This window comes from Coccinella septempunctata, chromosome 2, assembly GCF_907165205.1.
Source record: "Coccinella septempunctata chromosome 2, icCocSept1.1, whole genome shotgun sequence".
NCBI classification, from domain to species: domain Eukaryota; kingdom Metazoa; phylum Arthropoda; class Insecta; order Coleoptera; family Coccinellidae; genus Coccinella; species Coccinella septempunctata.
In genome coordinates this window covers 38,358,428-38,376,272 of record NC_058190.1, presented here as the reverse complement: position 1 = coordinate 38,376,272, position 17,845 = coordinate 38,358,428, and the positions used below count along the sequence as shown (strand labels likewise).

The 17,845-nt window shown below is 34.3% G+C and overlaps 1 protein-coding gene and 1 long non-coding RNA gene across 4 annotated transcripts in view; one reads left to right on the top strand and one right to left on the bottom strand.

The window, feature by feature from the left end:
• The window catches only part of LOC123308586 (protein madd-4), a 464,545-nt gene that overhangs the window by 285,070 nt on the left and 161,630 nt on the right, over positions 1–17,845 (top strand). The window contains exons 1-2 of one of the 3 annotated variants that reach the window (XM_044891316.1): positions 2,303–2,307; positions 9,035–9,036. The exons of the other annotated variants lie outside the window; for them this stretch is intronic. The gene's annotated coding sequence lies outside the window, so the exon portion shown is untranslated. Of the gene's footprint in view, positions 1–2,302; positions 2,308–9,034; positions 9,037–17,845 lie in introns of those variants that run through there. 3 annotated transcript variants of the gene reach the window in all.
• LOC123308602 lies at positions 6,139–9,955 on the bottom strand. The gene is made up of 2 exons (XR_006537151.1): positions 9,460–9,955; positions 6,139–6,444 (listed from the first exon to the last, which is right to left on the bottom strand). It is a non-coding gene; the product is annotated as an uncharacterized LOC123308602 (long non-coding RNA).

Sequence of the window (17,845 nt, the reverse complement as noted above, 5' to 3'; positions counted from 1 at the left end):
GAAATATTCAGTGCTTCAGATATCCTTTTTAGCCCAATTCGACGGTCTGATAAAATCATGTCATGAACTGCATCGATATTTTCGGGGAATGACACAGAAACTGGCCTTTCCGATTGGTCATCATCTTGAATGGAAAATATACCTCTTTTGGAGCTTGCAGTCCAATTTTTAACTCATATCAAGAACATTGATCACCACGGGTATTACGCATATCTTCGTAAATCTGCTTACCTCTTAACCCTTCTAAATATATGTACTTGATGATGGCTCGATACTCCAATTTTTCGATTTTCACTATTTCGGTGGAAATCTTCTTTCTTTTAATTTATTGCGTAATTCTTGTTTACTTTTTTGACCTCGAACTTCACACTGACATTTCTAATGAGCTATTGTTCATTGCTTTTTTTATGCATGGAACTGGTCTAGGCTAACTAGATATCGATACATACTCGTATACGAGAAAATATGAATAATACTTTCATTTCACAAAACCTTCAAATATTCATTAGATAGCGTCCAACTTAGTTTCAGAGTTACATTCTTCAAATTTTTGGTAATTCTATGGTATGTAATGAGAAAACTGGAATATTTGGGAGATATTTGAGAGATTCATCAAATAAATTAAAAACTATATTCCGAAATCTATTTCATTCCATAAAACCGTTTGTGAGATAGTATTAAAAATAACATCTTTATATGGTTTTTAACAGCCTGTATCTTATAAACCGAGTGGAAGAATGGTATGAAAGGAAAGTGTTTCTTTTAAATTGAAGAATCTGCTGTTGAAATATGTGTAGGCCTCAAAGACTCACCTTGTATATTCTGACAATCTGACAATTGAAGTCTGACGAAGATAGAATATTATCTGGACATTCTAAAGTGCTTCAAATTTTTTTGTACTGCGAAGAAAATGATGCAGTATTCCCAACTGCAATAATGAAAATACAAACAGTGAAACAGAAAATGTTCTCTGGAAAAAAACAGTTAATTAGGTAACTTTTTGAAAAACGTATCATCAACATATATTCAGAACTTTCTCCTATTTCTTCTTGACCATCTTTTCGTTACAATCGAGACCGCCATAAATCAGACGATAGTCCCTAACAATATTCTATCTATCCAGGCACCTCGAATGGTGATATATTGTTCTTCCGTGACTGGAATAATTGACAAATCATTGCCATATTCCCGAATTGGCTCGCCTCTGTGTAATCTGCCACGTTGCATGGGCCTATTCATCATGAATAAATTCTGTGTTTGTCTGTTATCCCCGATGATCGGCGCCACCATTACGTTTCACCTGGGCCATCGATATGTGCAGATCACCAGGTGAATTTGATAAGAGGACATTCGTGGTAGGACTACCAAATCAGCAGGATGTTTGTCGCAGACTAGAATGCTCCCGATTCGGATAAGCCAACACCTCAAAATAACGCTTTTTCAAACAGGGTGTGAATGAATAGGTCCACATTATTTCGGATAATCGAGACTCTACCGTACTGCAATCGATTGCTGCATAACCTGGCATCATCTACGAAAATATAAAAGGATTATTTTTTTAATAAGAGACATGCATGTCCAATAACTATTCAAGAATTCGAAAGAAAGTACTAACCCCATTGTATCCTAATTAACAATGAATGCAGTCAGTTAGTTTATTGGGCATAAGTATGTGCTGTATTTGTGCGAGAGTCGATACTCTTAGGTAAGTGTATGTGGCATGTGCGCGCAATGTATAGTATACAGTAAAGGGACTCTAAACATATTGTGAAAGGGAACCGAGTTACCACTCTCACTACTATTTGTCTGAATGATGAAAAATGACTTTTTAATAGCAACTTCAATGAAATATTTCAATATCAGACATGTGAAAATAAGTAAAGTTCATTTATGTTTTGTGCAGCTTCAAAGCGTCTGGCAAGAGTTAGGCCATGGAAAGTGTCTGTCACTTATAATATAACTTCAGAATAATATTTATGAAACATATATAAAAATTAGCCATGTGAAAATAAGTTAAGTAACACCTATTTTTAGATACCTTTGCCACCTGGTATCTGCCCAAGTGTCACTAGGCAAGCTCCACAAGTTCGCAGGTAGTCAAAGCACATGAGACTCTACTGAGATCCAAAAGTTTCATCTGTGTCAAAATAAGTTATGTCTGGTCGCTCTGGGATCTTACTCTATAATAATTTATGCCATATAAAACGTTTATCTCTCGCCTCAGATGGTTTGGATTCTTGTAGTCTTATTCAATGAAAGAAATTCTCTTCACACGTTGCAAGAAATCATTACTGAATCTTCTAGTAGGTAACTATTTGTGAAAAACTGCTTCACCAAACAAAATTACGATGTATTGATTAATGTAATCAATGTTAAGTGTTTTCATTTAAGGGACATGACGAGAATCGAGGAAAGAATTACGTCCATTTACAGAACATCAATTTTCATCTACAAAATTCCATAGACTGCTTGACGACAAATTTTTTTAATAATAATGATAATTTTGGAATATTTTTCACAATGAACAATGAGGGTTCAATCATCTTGATTTCTCATCATCCCTGAAATGCCATCGAGCAAACGGCGATCTTTTTTGTACGCTGTTCATATCGAGGGATGAATGTGAATCTCCGAAACTTATCCCAAATCTTTTCCGAGAAGATTTCACTAAGCTGGCGCTCCTTTTATCTTTTTCGGTTAATCCACTTTGAATTCTATCTATACGGAAACTTTTTTGGGATATAAAAGCACATAATGCTTACAAATTGAAGCCAGCGTATTTTGAGAAGGATTCGAGACTTCAAATGGCTATCGAGAAAAATAACGGATTCGTGACCTGCGATATTGATCGCTCTCATAGAGATACGAAGAAGTTGAACAGACTTTGATTTTTTCGTTAAAGTCTCTGGCTAACCAGCTATACCTTTATATTTTATATTTGTAAGATTGGAAACCAATATACAAACTCCACCGTTCAGATTTTCGTCAAAGATCAACCCAGGATTAATTTATCATATGCTCTAACATTTATATTGGGTGAGTCTTTGTCTCGTATAAATATTTTAAGTTTAACAGTAGATTCTTGAGATCAGAAGAAATACTTTTCTCCTTCGATAATTTTCCGAATTGACTTGGTTTAAAAGATGCCGGCAGTTAAAAAATCATGAGAATTTTCAGTTAGTTATCTCAAAAACGGTTTTATCGAATGAAATGAATTTCGGCATATAGTTTTTCATTTATTGAATGAATCTTTTTCGAACACAAGATATCATCTACGTCCAAAAATTCGAAGAACCCAACTCTTAAAACTGAGGTGAACCCTTGAGTATTAAGAGTTGAATACTCAAAGGTTGAACGCTATCTCAAGAATATTTGAACGTTTTGTAAAATAGAAGTATTCTTCAGATTTTCTCGTATAATGCGCCGTTTTCCAATAATTTGATGTTGATAAATTAAAAAGTATCTGTGAAATTTGAAAAATTGGGTACTTTGGCGGAATACAAATCTGTTTAAAGATCCACAGATGTGTAGTGTCACAGATTAAGCTAATTATTCTGAAGGTAATTTTCTTTTTCCAGAGGTGGCACAGCTCATTATGAAAACTTCAAATGGTTATATCTTTTCATCAGGGCGGATTCGCAAAAAATGGTATAAGAAAAAAGTGTTTCTTTTGATCTACGAGAATGTGTTATCCGTTTTCTTCTAGCTGCTATAGTTCTTGAGATCCCCTCAGTAGACAACGAACTTTGCCCACCCTGTACATTTGATGCTTGCGTTGCCCCGTATTATCAAGCGCAAGCACCTGTCGTGGATTTTGAACCATCATCATAATGTTTTTGAAGCGATCTAGAACCATCGTAAAATCGAACCAAACAGACATAAATATTAGTAAGGATAAGGATCTTCAAAAGCGCACATCTATCTAACGAGATATTTCGTATGGTGTGAGAACCGAAAAACAAAACCAATTCGTTAAAATTCCCTATTAAATTTCACACACGCTGCGAACAGAATCCAGCGAAATAAATTAAGTTACCACTAATATTTACGCCAACATTTCAGCTATGACAAAGCCGCAACACACATTGCAATAATGTTGTAATGAAAGCTGAGGATTGTAAACTTTGGTTGCTAAACTGGCAACGAAATGCGGCATAATGAATCAGGAGAACTAGTGGGTAGAAAATTGGGTCTGGAGTTCACTCATCAATGAACAATGCAAATTATGGAATTATTCAAATTGATGTGTGGTAGTTGCCGATCGGAAATATGTATTGCGAAGTGGCGTATGCTTTTTGACGAGCCTGTCAATAAACTCGGTTTTCACACTGTACTGAGCAGTGTTTGGTAGTTTTCCGTGGAAATTTTGTAATGCGTTTTCCAATTTGAGTTGTTTCAAGGACATATTCAGTGGCGGATCTTCTGATAAGCGCGCGTAGCTAGCGCTTTGGGGCCCGAATAACAGGGAGGCTCCGAAAATTCGCTTTATATAATTGGGCCACCTGATGGTGATTTTTTCTTTATCGGTTTTCGCGTATTTGTTAAAACATCGGGCAATTTGAACAGTCGGTTCGCATTCAAGTTCGTTTCAAATACCACTGATAATAACTGTTGTATACCTATAATGGTACAGGGGGTATTTGAAGGTGAGGCTATTTTTTCAAAAGAAGGTAGAACTGGTCAAAATGAAGCGTTTCACCAAAAATTACCTATACAAAACATTCAACATGACAAAGTTGAAAAAAAAATTGAAAATGATTACTGAAATAGATCCTAATACGACCCTAGACCGTTTGTTAGCTGAATTATCGCAAAGCAACGGGAAAAAACATTTCTCCTTATCCGACCATGTGGTTTCGTTTAGGATATTAACTCGTTCGATATTTACGTGGTAATTAAAATAAAAACTTAGGATTGCCGAATTGTTCTGATTATTTTTTAGTAACTCACACGATTTTACGAAATGGCTCATTTTGATACCAACTGACACAAGAGACTTAGGACACAAGTGTAAAAAATAGAATAATACTTAAAAATCTCACCAATAAAATTCGTCTAAATTATTCACAAATTTTTTCACAATGGGCATCACAATCTTCTTGTTCGAACATTTCAACAATCGTCGTAAAAATTGGATGAAATGGGGAAACATCATAGCACTTTTTCAACATAACTAACATAAGCATTTTCAAGAAACTGCCTTCATTTTATACATGTTTTTCACCCTAAATTGCACGATTCAACAATTATGATCCTCTCAAAAGTGACCAGATGCATCTAATCCGATTAACTTGGTGCTGAACCATTCATTGTCCAGCCATATGTTTATGTTTTGTTTCGTTTTTGCGATGCCGGAGTCACCTTCCACAGTCCCGTACTTGAAATTCAATGAAATTTCGTCGAACTTCTCGGGGTTGTATCTCAGCCATCTTGGATATTTTATACAATTTTCGGTTAAACGACTTATTTTGATGAGTTCTACCTTCTTTAAAAAAAAGCCTTACCTTTGAAAACACCCTGTATATCACTAGTTTCTGCAAGACACCTTTCGGTTTGTTTTACTAAGAAAAGGATTACATAAATATACGAAAATATTAAAACATTTCAGCATTTCAGCCTCTAATTCACAAGCAGAAGTATTGAGATTCAGCAGTTTGTGGAAATCATAACAATATTTCAAATTACTTTTTCATCAAACCTAGAAATATCTAGGAGAGTAAAAGTTTTTTGCTAAGGTTTGTCCTAATTTTCTCAAGGTTCTTCACAAATTTCAACAGATGATAGGAATAAAATGGGGAATGAACCTAATTTCCAGTTCAAAATCTTTTGTGTGTTAGTTTCAGAAGGGGTGAGAATAAATTTATGCAAAAATTCGGCAAAAAAATTCTCATAGGATACATGCATCAGTTGTTGTCAGGTTATTCATGTCAGATAAAATGTAAATATATTCATCAATTTTTCCATGCGAATGTTGAATTTTGTATCACAATAAAACAGGAAGTGATTCTTCGAAATGGAATTTATAACCTCAAAACTCGTTATCTCAAAATATAAATCGATTAAATTATTCATTTCATTGTGTGTTCAGAAAGATACCTGTTGATTCAGTTTATGGGAATATATTAGGAAAAACTAGAATTTCATAACATATGCGACATTTAATAAAATGTTTCTATATTTAACATACATTCAGAAGATTTCAGAATTGGAAAAAATTCACGAGGTTTACTGCACATTTTTATTGGTTATTCTTGAACGAATTATTTTGTTGAGCAAACGGCTTAATTTATTGATGTTTGAGGTATGAATCGATCCCATGAACAGAATGATCACAAAGATTGAAATGTTGAAAGTTCTACATCGGTTCCATTTCGTTTCAAATGGGGGAGAATCACAATTTTAGCTCACAGTATTGGCTATGATAACCATGATTGCGAAGAGCACCTGAAAAGAAAAAATAATCATATTTTTATCGGGATATGTCGAAGATCTGTCAAAAATAATGAAATTATCTCAATCATCTCTTCATTTTCACACAGAAAATGTTCATAAACCACAATATAATGGTCTATGCATTAAAATGCGTGTTTACTCATGGCCAAAGATTATATTAATTAATAGATATAATCTTTGCTCATGGCATCTTAAATCTATTACACTATTACAATAATAGCAAAGCACGTGTAGCTGTTTATGGAACCATAATGGATGAAACCATAAGATGATGATTATTTTTTGACTAAATATAATATATATAAAAATAAAGAAATACAAAATATACAATTCAATGCAATAATTTGGGCCTTATTTCAAATGAATTTCGGAATGAAGCTCTTCGTTTATTTGATTAGTCTTTTTCAAATACATCACCCACGTCTTAGACTTTTCTCATTACGTACCATAAAAATACCAAAACTTCAAGGAGGACCTAACTCTTGAAACTAAGTTGAATGCTATTTTATGCTTCTATTTGCCAATAGAACACCTGGAAGTTATTTATATTTGAATTGAGCTACGACATATTTTTTTCAATTCCTTATAGCTAACTCTCGGAAGTTCGACATTTGCATTCATTCTAAATGCGAGAAAGAAGTCTGTAAATGTCCCACTCATTTAATCGAACCAATTATATTTTTTCCGCATAACCTTACTCTTGAGCTCTCATAATTCATTTTCGTTCTCTGTGACCTAATTATTCATTGAAGAGTGTAAAATCTCCATATATTGTACTTGACCTTTCTACTTCTTTCATAACACTTGCCACTGAGGAATCCGGTATTATATTGAGTAATCTGAGGTAGGTTTCAATTTTGAATATTCGGCAAAATCGAAACTATGGGTGAATTATTGAATATCTTTCATAAAAAATAAGTATACAGGGTGTAATCAGTGCCAACAAATTCGGGATATTGTTCTCTGAGTTATTTGTAGTTTCAAAGGTCCTTCGGTTAGGTACTTTTTCATTTGCATTTTTATACTAGATTTCAATCCAAATAAAATCGGAAACTAACTGAATATTTCGTAGGTAGGTACTATCTGTAGTGAGATATGAAAAAAAACCATTCAATTAAATGAAAGTTACCACACACTCACTCAGATGTACCATGAGCTATAAATTTAGATAAGCAAATGCATCTCGTTCCAGACGATAAAAAAAATGATTCAGTTGAATCTCAAAACTGTATATTATGCATGAATTGGAAGAATAGACCATAGCTGGAATGAATCGATGAATCAAGGTTCTAAAAAATGGAATAATTTGAATGGATGAATCTTCAATTCCTTTTATTGGATTTTCTATTCTAATCCCTGGTCAAAGTTGAACAATTGTTTTTATTTGAACCTAGGAATGTTTTCTTATTGTTTCTCATACAATGGGTTTAGCAAATCTTGGCGCATTGGAATATCTAAGAATATTGATTAATTCAAGTATTCTAATGAAAAAAAATAAGGAATCAAATTCGCTCCTCTTATTGCGGGCAATATTTTCGCTCAATAGTCCAGAATTGAAATAATGAATGCCTGCTATACAGGATGTATTTGAAGGTGAGGTTTTCTTTAAACAGAAAGTAGAACTGGTCAAAATGAAGCGTTTCACCAAAAATCACCTATAAAAAAATGACAAAGTTGAAAAAAAATTGAAAATGAATACTGAAACAGATCCTAATACGGCCCTAGGCCGTTTGTACACGATTTTATGAAATGGCTCATTTCGATACCAACTGACAGAAGAGACTTAGGACAAAAGTGTAAACAATAGAATAATACCTCAAAATCTCACCAATAAAATTAGTCTAAATTATTCACGAATTTTTTCCAAATTGGCATCACAATCTTTTTGTTCGAACATTCCAACAATCGTCGTAAAAATGGGATGAAATGGGAAAACACCATAGCACTTTTTCAACATAACCAACATAAGCACTTTTAAGAAACTACCTCGATTTTCTACATTTTTCCCTCTAAATTGCACGGTACAACAATTATGATTATCTCAAATGTGACCTGCTGCATCTAATTCGATGAACTTGGTACTGAACCATTCACTATCCAGCTATATGATATGAATCTCAGCGATCTTGGATTTATATAGACAATTTTTGGTTAAATGTCTTATTTTGATGACTTCTACCTTCTGTCAAAAAAAAGCCTAACCTTAGAAAACACCCTGTATGTTATTGAATGCCCTGAGGAATAATTAAATCCATTTCCTTGCCTATTATATATGCATCATGCTACTATACCCAAATACTCAGCTTGCCAATATAAAAGATTAGATTATCCAAATATGATAAAATGTTTTTTAGCTATCCTGTATAAAACACCGTAAAATCATTGGATGTTCGTTAATTTACTGGAAAAAGTTAAATTCGAGTTCTAAGTAGGTATGAGTATGTAACAGATAAAGGAGTATTAGAATTCGAGTTGAACACCACATTGATAGCGAAATAATAACAAAATAATCGGCATTTGATAAACGATAGAGATAGGTACCTACAGGAAATATTCAGTAAAAGTTATTTGTATTTATCAGCGGTATCCAAACGCGGAATGAAATACTGGGACTTCCCCAATCGAAATTACAAAGTCGATATTAGCATTAAATACATTGAAACATTTAATACACAATCAAATGACATAGAAAGAGGAATAATTGTCAAATTTAGGGAAAATTTCATACCTTCCTTTCACAATTACATTATGGCAAAATAATCTTATCTATTTCGGGATTAACCGACTTTCATTTTAGCAGTTTTTGGTTATTAGCAGCAAGATATTTGTAAGAAACTTTAATTTCTCTGAAGAATTTGATGATATAGAGTGGGATTCATTTGAAAACTTGTACTTTCACTCCAAATTTTGATGCTTTGTTTACTCGAATATATACTAATAATAGTAATAATATTTTATTGTAATAATCAATTTGTTAATGAAAACTATGTTACGGAAAAAACTCACTATGGCAACGCAGTCTGCAGCAGAAACATTCATCGTAAAAACAGTGGCAAATTATTCCGAAAAAAAAAAGCAACGAACTTCACGAGAATCACACAGCTAATGGTCAACCTCACATCAAATTCGTACACTCAAGGAAATCTGTCGTAATGTATTAAACATTAATGAACAAACGAGTTCTCGTTATGATTTTTCGAAGATATTATCCATTTCCTATGCAGTTATACGAACATAAGTAGGACTAATGTCCAAATTCCAATGGTTGTGGGTTTGTAATCGTTGGGCAAACAACGCACCAGTTTGATTTCTTAATTGTAATCGAGACGGTCCAAAACACGTATAATTAATTTTCGTGAAATGCGTAATTAGGAAATTCTAACGTAATATTCGACATTGAACTATAGATGAGCTTAAGCCTGTTTCATTTCAGGTGAACTTTGTACTCAATTAGAAGGTATTTAACAGCATTTGGATTCTACAATATTGCCATCATTAAAAGAGTTCATTCAAAGGATGAAACTGAACATTGAACTGAACTCGGGGTTCAAATATCCCACAAGGATATTGGTTTTAGAAAGATTTATGGAAAAATGCTAAAAGTGTGAACTCCTATGTCTTCATTGATACGGCAAATTTTTCGCTGATATTTCAAAGTTTGTTACTATGCGTATTCTCCATAAGCCCAAGAAAAAAATTGGAGACAATTGTAGGCCCGTATTCGAAAAGTTCAATTAATGTGAGGTGAGAAATATCACATTTTGATGTTTAAACACAAATTTCTTGAGAAAGGAGCATTATTATACGAGAAAATATGAAGAACAGGTACTTTTAATTCAAAAAACGTTCAAATATTCATTAGGTAGCTTCCAACTTAATTTCAAAAGTTGGGTTTTCTTAATTTTTTGAATTTTGATGGTCATAATGAAAAAACTGGAAGACGTAGGTGATATCTTGTATTAATTTCATTTGATAAAACCGTTTGTGAGATAGAACAAAAATGAACATTGTTTTATGGTGATAACAAGAAATAAATTGTTCATGAAAAAAAATTGAAACTTAAATTCTACGATCGATTGTAAGCGAGGAAAATACATCTATTCAGGTTATACCTACAAGATTGGATATTTGAATAGTCAATAATAAAGTGTAATGTAATGATTGGTAATTACAGCATTTATTCTTTCGGTAATGGAGTATGACGTGAATACAACTTGTTTCTACAATTTCTCCTGAAGTTTTGAACGTAGATATCTAATAATAAATTTGAATTGCTATTTTCTGCAGTTTTTTCTCGAAAACAACGAAAGAAAAACAATTTTGTTTATGTATTAATTAAACTATGTTTTTTTAATCGAAGTAGATTCCTCGCTTATCACTTGATGAAACATTATTTCTTTACTAATGAAGGAAATTAAACTAGTCAAATGTTCGATTCCTTTTATTGGTATATGTTTTTTAACTAACACTGGAAGGATAACTATCTGTTATCACTTCGGAAAAATAATTATATTCTTGTTTTTCTTATATCATCTCATATAAGCTACAAACGATCGATGGAATCATGAATTTATCCAAATATGTCAGAGTATTCTGGAACATTTTCAAAATTTAGATTTTCCTGACGACTTCAGGTGTCCGTTGTGTTTCGAATACCTACTGTCTCAAATACGGAAAGCTGCATAAGATCCAGCAAGTTATTCCCCATATTTTTATTGCTTCAGTTCAGAGGAATATCACCCTGTTGATTTTCACGGAACTTGATGTGAAATCTTTGTCAAATTTAAACGGAATATCTCAAGAAATGGACTAACTTTGAAAATAAGAGGCAGATGAGCAAAAATTGGTCAAAATGTTTTCACATTGGACAAAAAGTTTCTATAATATTTTTCAAACATCAACAAAGTCTAATTTCTATTAAAGTAAGGGTTGTCAGTAGAATTACTGCCACAATAATTTCGCGAGATTCTCAAACCATTGAAAACTCAACTGAAGGTGTTTGTTTCGTTCATACAAGGAATTGTGCTTTTTATAGTTGGGGAGCCGACGATGCTAAATCGGGATTTACTCGAGCGTCGTGGAGACCTAGTGGATTCTAAAGATTAGATGGTAGAAAAAAAAGGTTCTATGATGTATGCACTTTCAGCGGTGGGGAAAGCGTCTCAAAGATGTTTAAAAAAAATCGTTAGGTGTAGGTACATGCTCGAGCGTGTCAGATTTAGATACTGTATATGCCCTACGTGTCTCTGATAATGAATTCATGCTTATCTGACAGTTTGCTCGGTGGAACTGGCCGTACGGAAGAGTTGAAAATGGTAAAAAAAAAATTTCCAGCTCGTCAGATTTTTGGAAGATATGTTAATTGGACCCAAAGGAAGCTACTTTTCAAGGAACTGGCAATTTGGACGAGACGCAAGGTCACAGCGGTCCTTTGAAAATGTAAAAAAAATCGTTACTTGTACATACTCGAGCGTGCCAGATTTTCATACAGATGGTTAATCTCGGTATTGTAGACGTGTAGACCCATTAAGCTGACACTAATCAGGGGGGGTTTTCTCAATCTGATACTTTGAAGATGATAAAAATGCTTTTTTTTCGAATATTTTCCTGATGCCTCTAATAGTTTTTGTATTCATTATAAAAGTCGTAGATAATAAAATTCTACACAACTAAGGGCGAGGAGCTTAGCCACACATGCGAAAGGGCAAGGTCAATGTAGAAGTAGAATCACAGTCTTATTTACATTCTTCCAATTGTCAAAATGACAAGGTATTTCTATGATGACAATTTCGAAATTAGTCACGAAAATTTAAGTGTTGTCTCTGACTGAACCTTAGAATGTACTATTTTCCAACGAGTGAATTTTCGCTTCAGCATGTATCGCTGAACACCTCGCATTAATCGCCATATATCTCAAAAACGTTTGAGCGTAGAAAAACTTGCTTAGTACAAAATTTGTAGAAAATGTTATGCTCTACAACTTTTATTATGAATGAGAAAAAGATTTGAAGCCAAGGGAAGAAGATAATTCAAAAAACCTGATTTTTGTAACCTTTATGGCCAATTTTTATTGTTTCATCCTGCTAAAATTGTCGGATTATATTTTTTCGTTATTCTTGAATCATAAGCTTCAATATAAGAAAAAACGCCACCGCGCTCGAGAATGTACACGTGACTTTTTTTTCAACTTTGTTGCCCTCCCACACATTTTCGACACGCTTAAATTGTCAGATTAAGAGAATATATACTTTTCAACATGTAATTAACCACATATATCTTAATCTGACACACTCGAGTATGTACAATGCTCATTTTTTTTTTACTATTCTGACAGGCTGTCCTAGCCAATTCCCCCTACATACAGATCTAATTTTTGGTAGAGGTACTCTACAGGGTCCAAGGTATGTCTCCTTATATTAATCTGTCACGCTCGAGTAAATCCCGAATTTCCCTCTTCGGCTCCCCAACTATTAGATAAAATTAGCAAGGCATTCTGAAAATTTTTGAGCACCCTGGATATCACATACCAAGTTTTTTCTCACACGAAACTCATCCTCAGAATATCAATGTCCTTCTTTAAAAATTTCAGCATCCTAAAATGTTAAATGTCTTTTCTATGCCTATTTCTTTGGATTTATGTTCTTGGGGAATAGGAATGAGGAAGTACAAAACAAAATAAATATTCAAATGGAGATGAAGAAGCGAAAAAAGTTATAATAAATAGGGTATCCCATTTGAAATGACGAAGTTTGTAGCCTTTTTTCCTTTAAGTAGCAACATCACCTAGGGCAAACCCTATTACCCAAATTTTAGAACATTCTTATGATCCCTTATTCGTAAACGTATAATGGGGGCACCCTGAATTTTTGAGAATTCCCAACATGGTTTGAGATACAATTATTATTGGACCGTGATTCAAGCATTTTCTGGGATTAAGATGTCTAAAACTCTGGTGTATTCACTGATTCGATTTTGTTTTTAATTTCGTGGGGATATGGGATCAGTTTCGTTTTTCCCACTGTAGGTAGCGCTGTTTAGAATTTGACAGAGCATTGTCAATTGATATTTGAAAATAATTCGAATACTTTTCTACGACTTACGACTATGTTGTATTTATAAGCGATTATTGGTGTGTGAAATGTATAAGTTTCGAGAAATGGGTGTAGAACATTCATTCATTCAACATGTCGTTCAGTTTTCTGTATGGACAATCAAGAACTACAGCTAAGAATTCGGTGTTGTTGGAATTTGAGGCAGAACCAAATCAGATGAACGAACATTCGGGACGGATATTGCTAAGTTTTATGGCAACTTCAGCAATATTTCAAAGAAACTGTATGGGAAATACGTAATGTGCATTGTGAACATATATTGAGAATCCATCCTAGATACAGTGAAAATTCCCTTTCCGTCAACTGTGTTTTATTAAAATCATATATAATCATAATAACCCCCCCCTCACAAATAGGGAATTCTAACGATTTGTCAAAATCAGCTAAGCGTTCGTTGCCGTGGGGCGCACAAGCTTTTCCCTCCGCTGATTCGCATGCTCTTTTGGACGAGTGTTGTGTTTTGTGAATGTTTTTGGAAAAAATGTTCTTCCCGACGTTAGATTATAGTGATAAGACTATAACTTTCTCAGAAATACCTCTTTAGAGTGATAATAAAAAGCTTTGTGTGCCCCAAGGTAACAAACAATCAGCTGATTTTGACAAATCATTAGAGTACCCTATTCATTTCGTAAAACGGAAATTATCTTGAAGAAGAATAGTAAATACTCCTTTGAACCCTTATTCGATAGTGTTGAAATATTAACAGATTTGTTTTTACAAAGAAAATTGAACTGTGAATCACAAATAAATCCTTAACAGCTTACAAAATGGGCACTTTTGCATATTTTGCACTCGTTGATCGATATTCGATATATCAACGCAAAACAAAATAAAACGAGAGATCATCGGACCTCCTTTGGAAGAACAAGGATAGACCGAAGCAAATAACATGGTGGCGCCGCCACGAAACTGATCCCATATCCCCGATTTTCTGAAATGTTGATGCTTGCAAAAAGTGACAAGTGCACACACCAGTGTTTTAGACATCTTATCTGGGATAAAAAACTAATCCATAGAACTGTAATCTCCAATTGTGTACCAGATAAGCGCGTCTGTGGCAACAAACCCAACCCCTCACCCCCGAAGAACATAGACACCTGGTCGAAACATCATACAATATACAATCTACAGTACCGCAACGCAACAACAACTCCGGGAGCTATGAAACAGTTTGTCGCTCCCATAATTTCGTTATATCCGTTCTTCCTGCTTCCCCAGGGATTCGGAATCCTGATCACATGTTAGTCTCCTTGATCTCTGCCGTCTGTGCAACGGGCTCAGGCGATGCGTGAAGTGGAAAGTCCAATAGAATTACACCGATTGATAGTTTTCGAGAAACGGCTTTTTTTCGACTGGCACGCGATGATCTATAGAATTGGGGTTATACGGTTCGTTGCGTTCCTACTTCTGGAGGAATTTGTTGAAGAAGGGCCTAAAAACAATCATATTTAGAGGAAAATTCATCAGAAAATAAAAATTCGAAGAAGGATAGAAATTTATGCTTACATATTGGGGGAGAATCTTGTAGATTTTAGATTTTAAAATCAGTGGCGTTCACTATGGTCTATTTAATTGTACCCCTCAGCACGCTATGTCGTGTCTGAGATCTCTTCAAGTAAGTTTCCTCTTCACTTCCACTAGGTGATCTTGAATTTCATACTCTTTCCCAGAGAATCTCTTCTTGGTCATGCAAATTACGTTGAAAGATTACTAAATATGGGCATTATACTCTTCATCTTGACATTTATGGACCACTTTAATTTTTTTTCTATCTTGACAGACCTGCATTTTGCCTGACTTTTATCCTGTTGAACCTTTGTAGACTATGTTGCAATAAGTAAACCAGAGCTACGCAATAAATTAAAAAAATGAAGATGTCCACCGAAATTGTGAAAATCGAACAATTGGAGTATCGAGCCATCATCAAGTACCTGTATTTAAAAGGGTTAAGAGGTAAGCAGACTTACGAAGATATGCTTAATACCCTTGGTGATCAATGTCCTTCGTATGCGACCGTAAAAAATTGGACTGAAAGCTTCAAAAGATTTAAATTTTCCATTGAAGATGATGACCGATCGGAAAGGCCAGTTTCTGTGTCAGTCCCCGAAAATATCGATGCAGTTCATGACATGATTTTATCAGACCGTCGAATTGGTCTAAAACGGATATCTGAAGCACGGAATATTTCATACAAACCCGTTCATCATATAGTCCACGTCAATTTGGACATGTGAAAAATTGAATCAAAGATTATAGAGTAGAAAGATAGGAAACGCCCTCATATCGCTAGTACTAAAAACCGACTACATTTTGGCTAGTGAAAACACATTTGACAATGAGATGGCGCTGAAAACGTATTATCAATACAGAAAAACTGTTTAATAACAGTTTTCTGTTTTATAATTGAGGGGCGCGAAATTCGAATTCTATTCCTTGTATTAAATTTCAATATTGACCTTGTTGAGACCAGAAAACAAACATCCTGAGCGTCAAAACAAACGGATGGTTTTGTTTTGTGACCAGGATGTTAGTTTTCATCTGAACATTGTTTGGAATCGATTGGTATCAATGAAATACGCTGTTGGATGTGATAAATTTTTATTGGCAATCTATAAAAAATTTACAAAAATTTGAAATTATAGACAACGAATAGAGCTTTGACTAAGATACAATCTGCTACAGGTACGTCAAAGGTGTTCTTTCTGTGAAAACGTATTGAATTAATAAACTGAGTTGAATTTGTACAATTTATATCAGAAATAGATATGAACCAATATTCAATTTACCGTCATAGGATACACATTTCCGTTACTTACATATTTCTTACAAAATTTTCAGAACCACAACTAAAAAAAACCTTACAGAGGTATTCAAGCCCGTCAGTATAATTTCTTCATGCTTTCTATGATTTCTTCATGGTATGGTCTCTTTATGACACAATATACAAATTGATTGACGAATGAACAAAACACTCACAGAAAATTTCATAAAACTTTGACTTTCCAAACAATTTGACAGTCACCCGATTCCCAAATCGAAATCCATAAAACTTTTGCATTTCTGAATATATTGAAGGCAATTGAGAATCTTTGAATGGACGTTTAAAGTCATAATTTCCCCCAAATGAGCCCTTCATGTAAGGGATGCTTCCTGCATACAACAATTTACGTGGATGAACAGTTATCAATCGACTTGCAGTAAAATGTTCATTGCACATGGTGTAGTCGGTAGTGTTTGCAGGCCTTTACGCCCTGAAAATTTTATCCACTTCGTAGCACTGAAAATAAAAATCAATGAATACCGAGTCACATGTTACCAGTTTTAATACTTACATTCCCATTTTCCTTAGTAAAATTCGTTTCATTTGATCCACAGTTCTTCACCATACAATAATTTTCGAACGATATTCTGAGGTTTTTGCCAAGGAATTAGACAAAAATTTCAATAATCAGCAACTAGAACGGGCTTTAAAAAGAAAAGGCGATATGAGGTTTTCTATGGATACGAGAAAACATTCAGAACCTTTTTGATCGAAATGGCCATATGACTCTGACATCGTGCAAAATTTCATATGTCCCTCGAATTAAAATTTTAACCAGTCTTAGAACCTTAAAAACACATTTGAAACACAGATGGCGCTCACATCACTTTAGTCGCTTCGTTTCCTATCTTTCCACTCTATAATCTTTGGTTTGAATGTCAACCAAAAGCGTGCAAGGGTAGAAGCATCGTGTTCGATCTGTGCTCGATTTGAAAACGATGTAGACTTCTTAAACCGAATTGTTACTATATATGAGACTCGGGTATATTTCTACGATCCAGAAACAAAGCAACAATCGATGGAATGGCGACACTCTGGTTCTCCAAGACCTAAGAAGTTTCGTGTCGAAAAATCGGCTTGAAAAGTTCATGCTTCAGTTTTTTGGAATTGTCAGGGTAGAACAATAACCGGACAGTACTGACCACTCTACGGAAAAAAAATTCAAGAGAAAAGACGCGGAAAGCTATCCAAAGGTGTTTTGTTTTTGTGCCCCTGCACACAAATCTCATGTTGACATGCAAAAAATTAGTGATTTAGGATTTGAATTACTAAAACACCCCCCGTATTCAGCAGATTTGGCTCCATCCGACTATCATCTTTTTCGTCAACTGAAAAAAAAGTTCAAAAAAAGGTCGTAAATTTTCTTCCAACGAGGAGGTAATAAAAGCTATGGAGGTCTGGTTTGCAGAGCAAGAAGAAACATTTTTTTTTAAAGCTCTAGAGACGTTGCAGGTTCGCT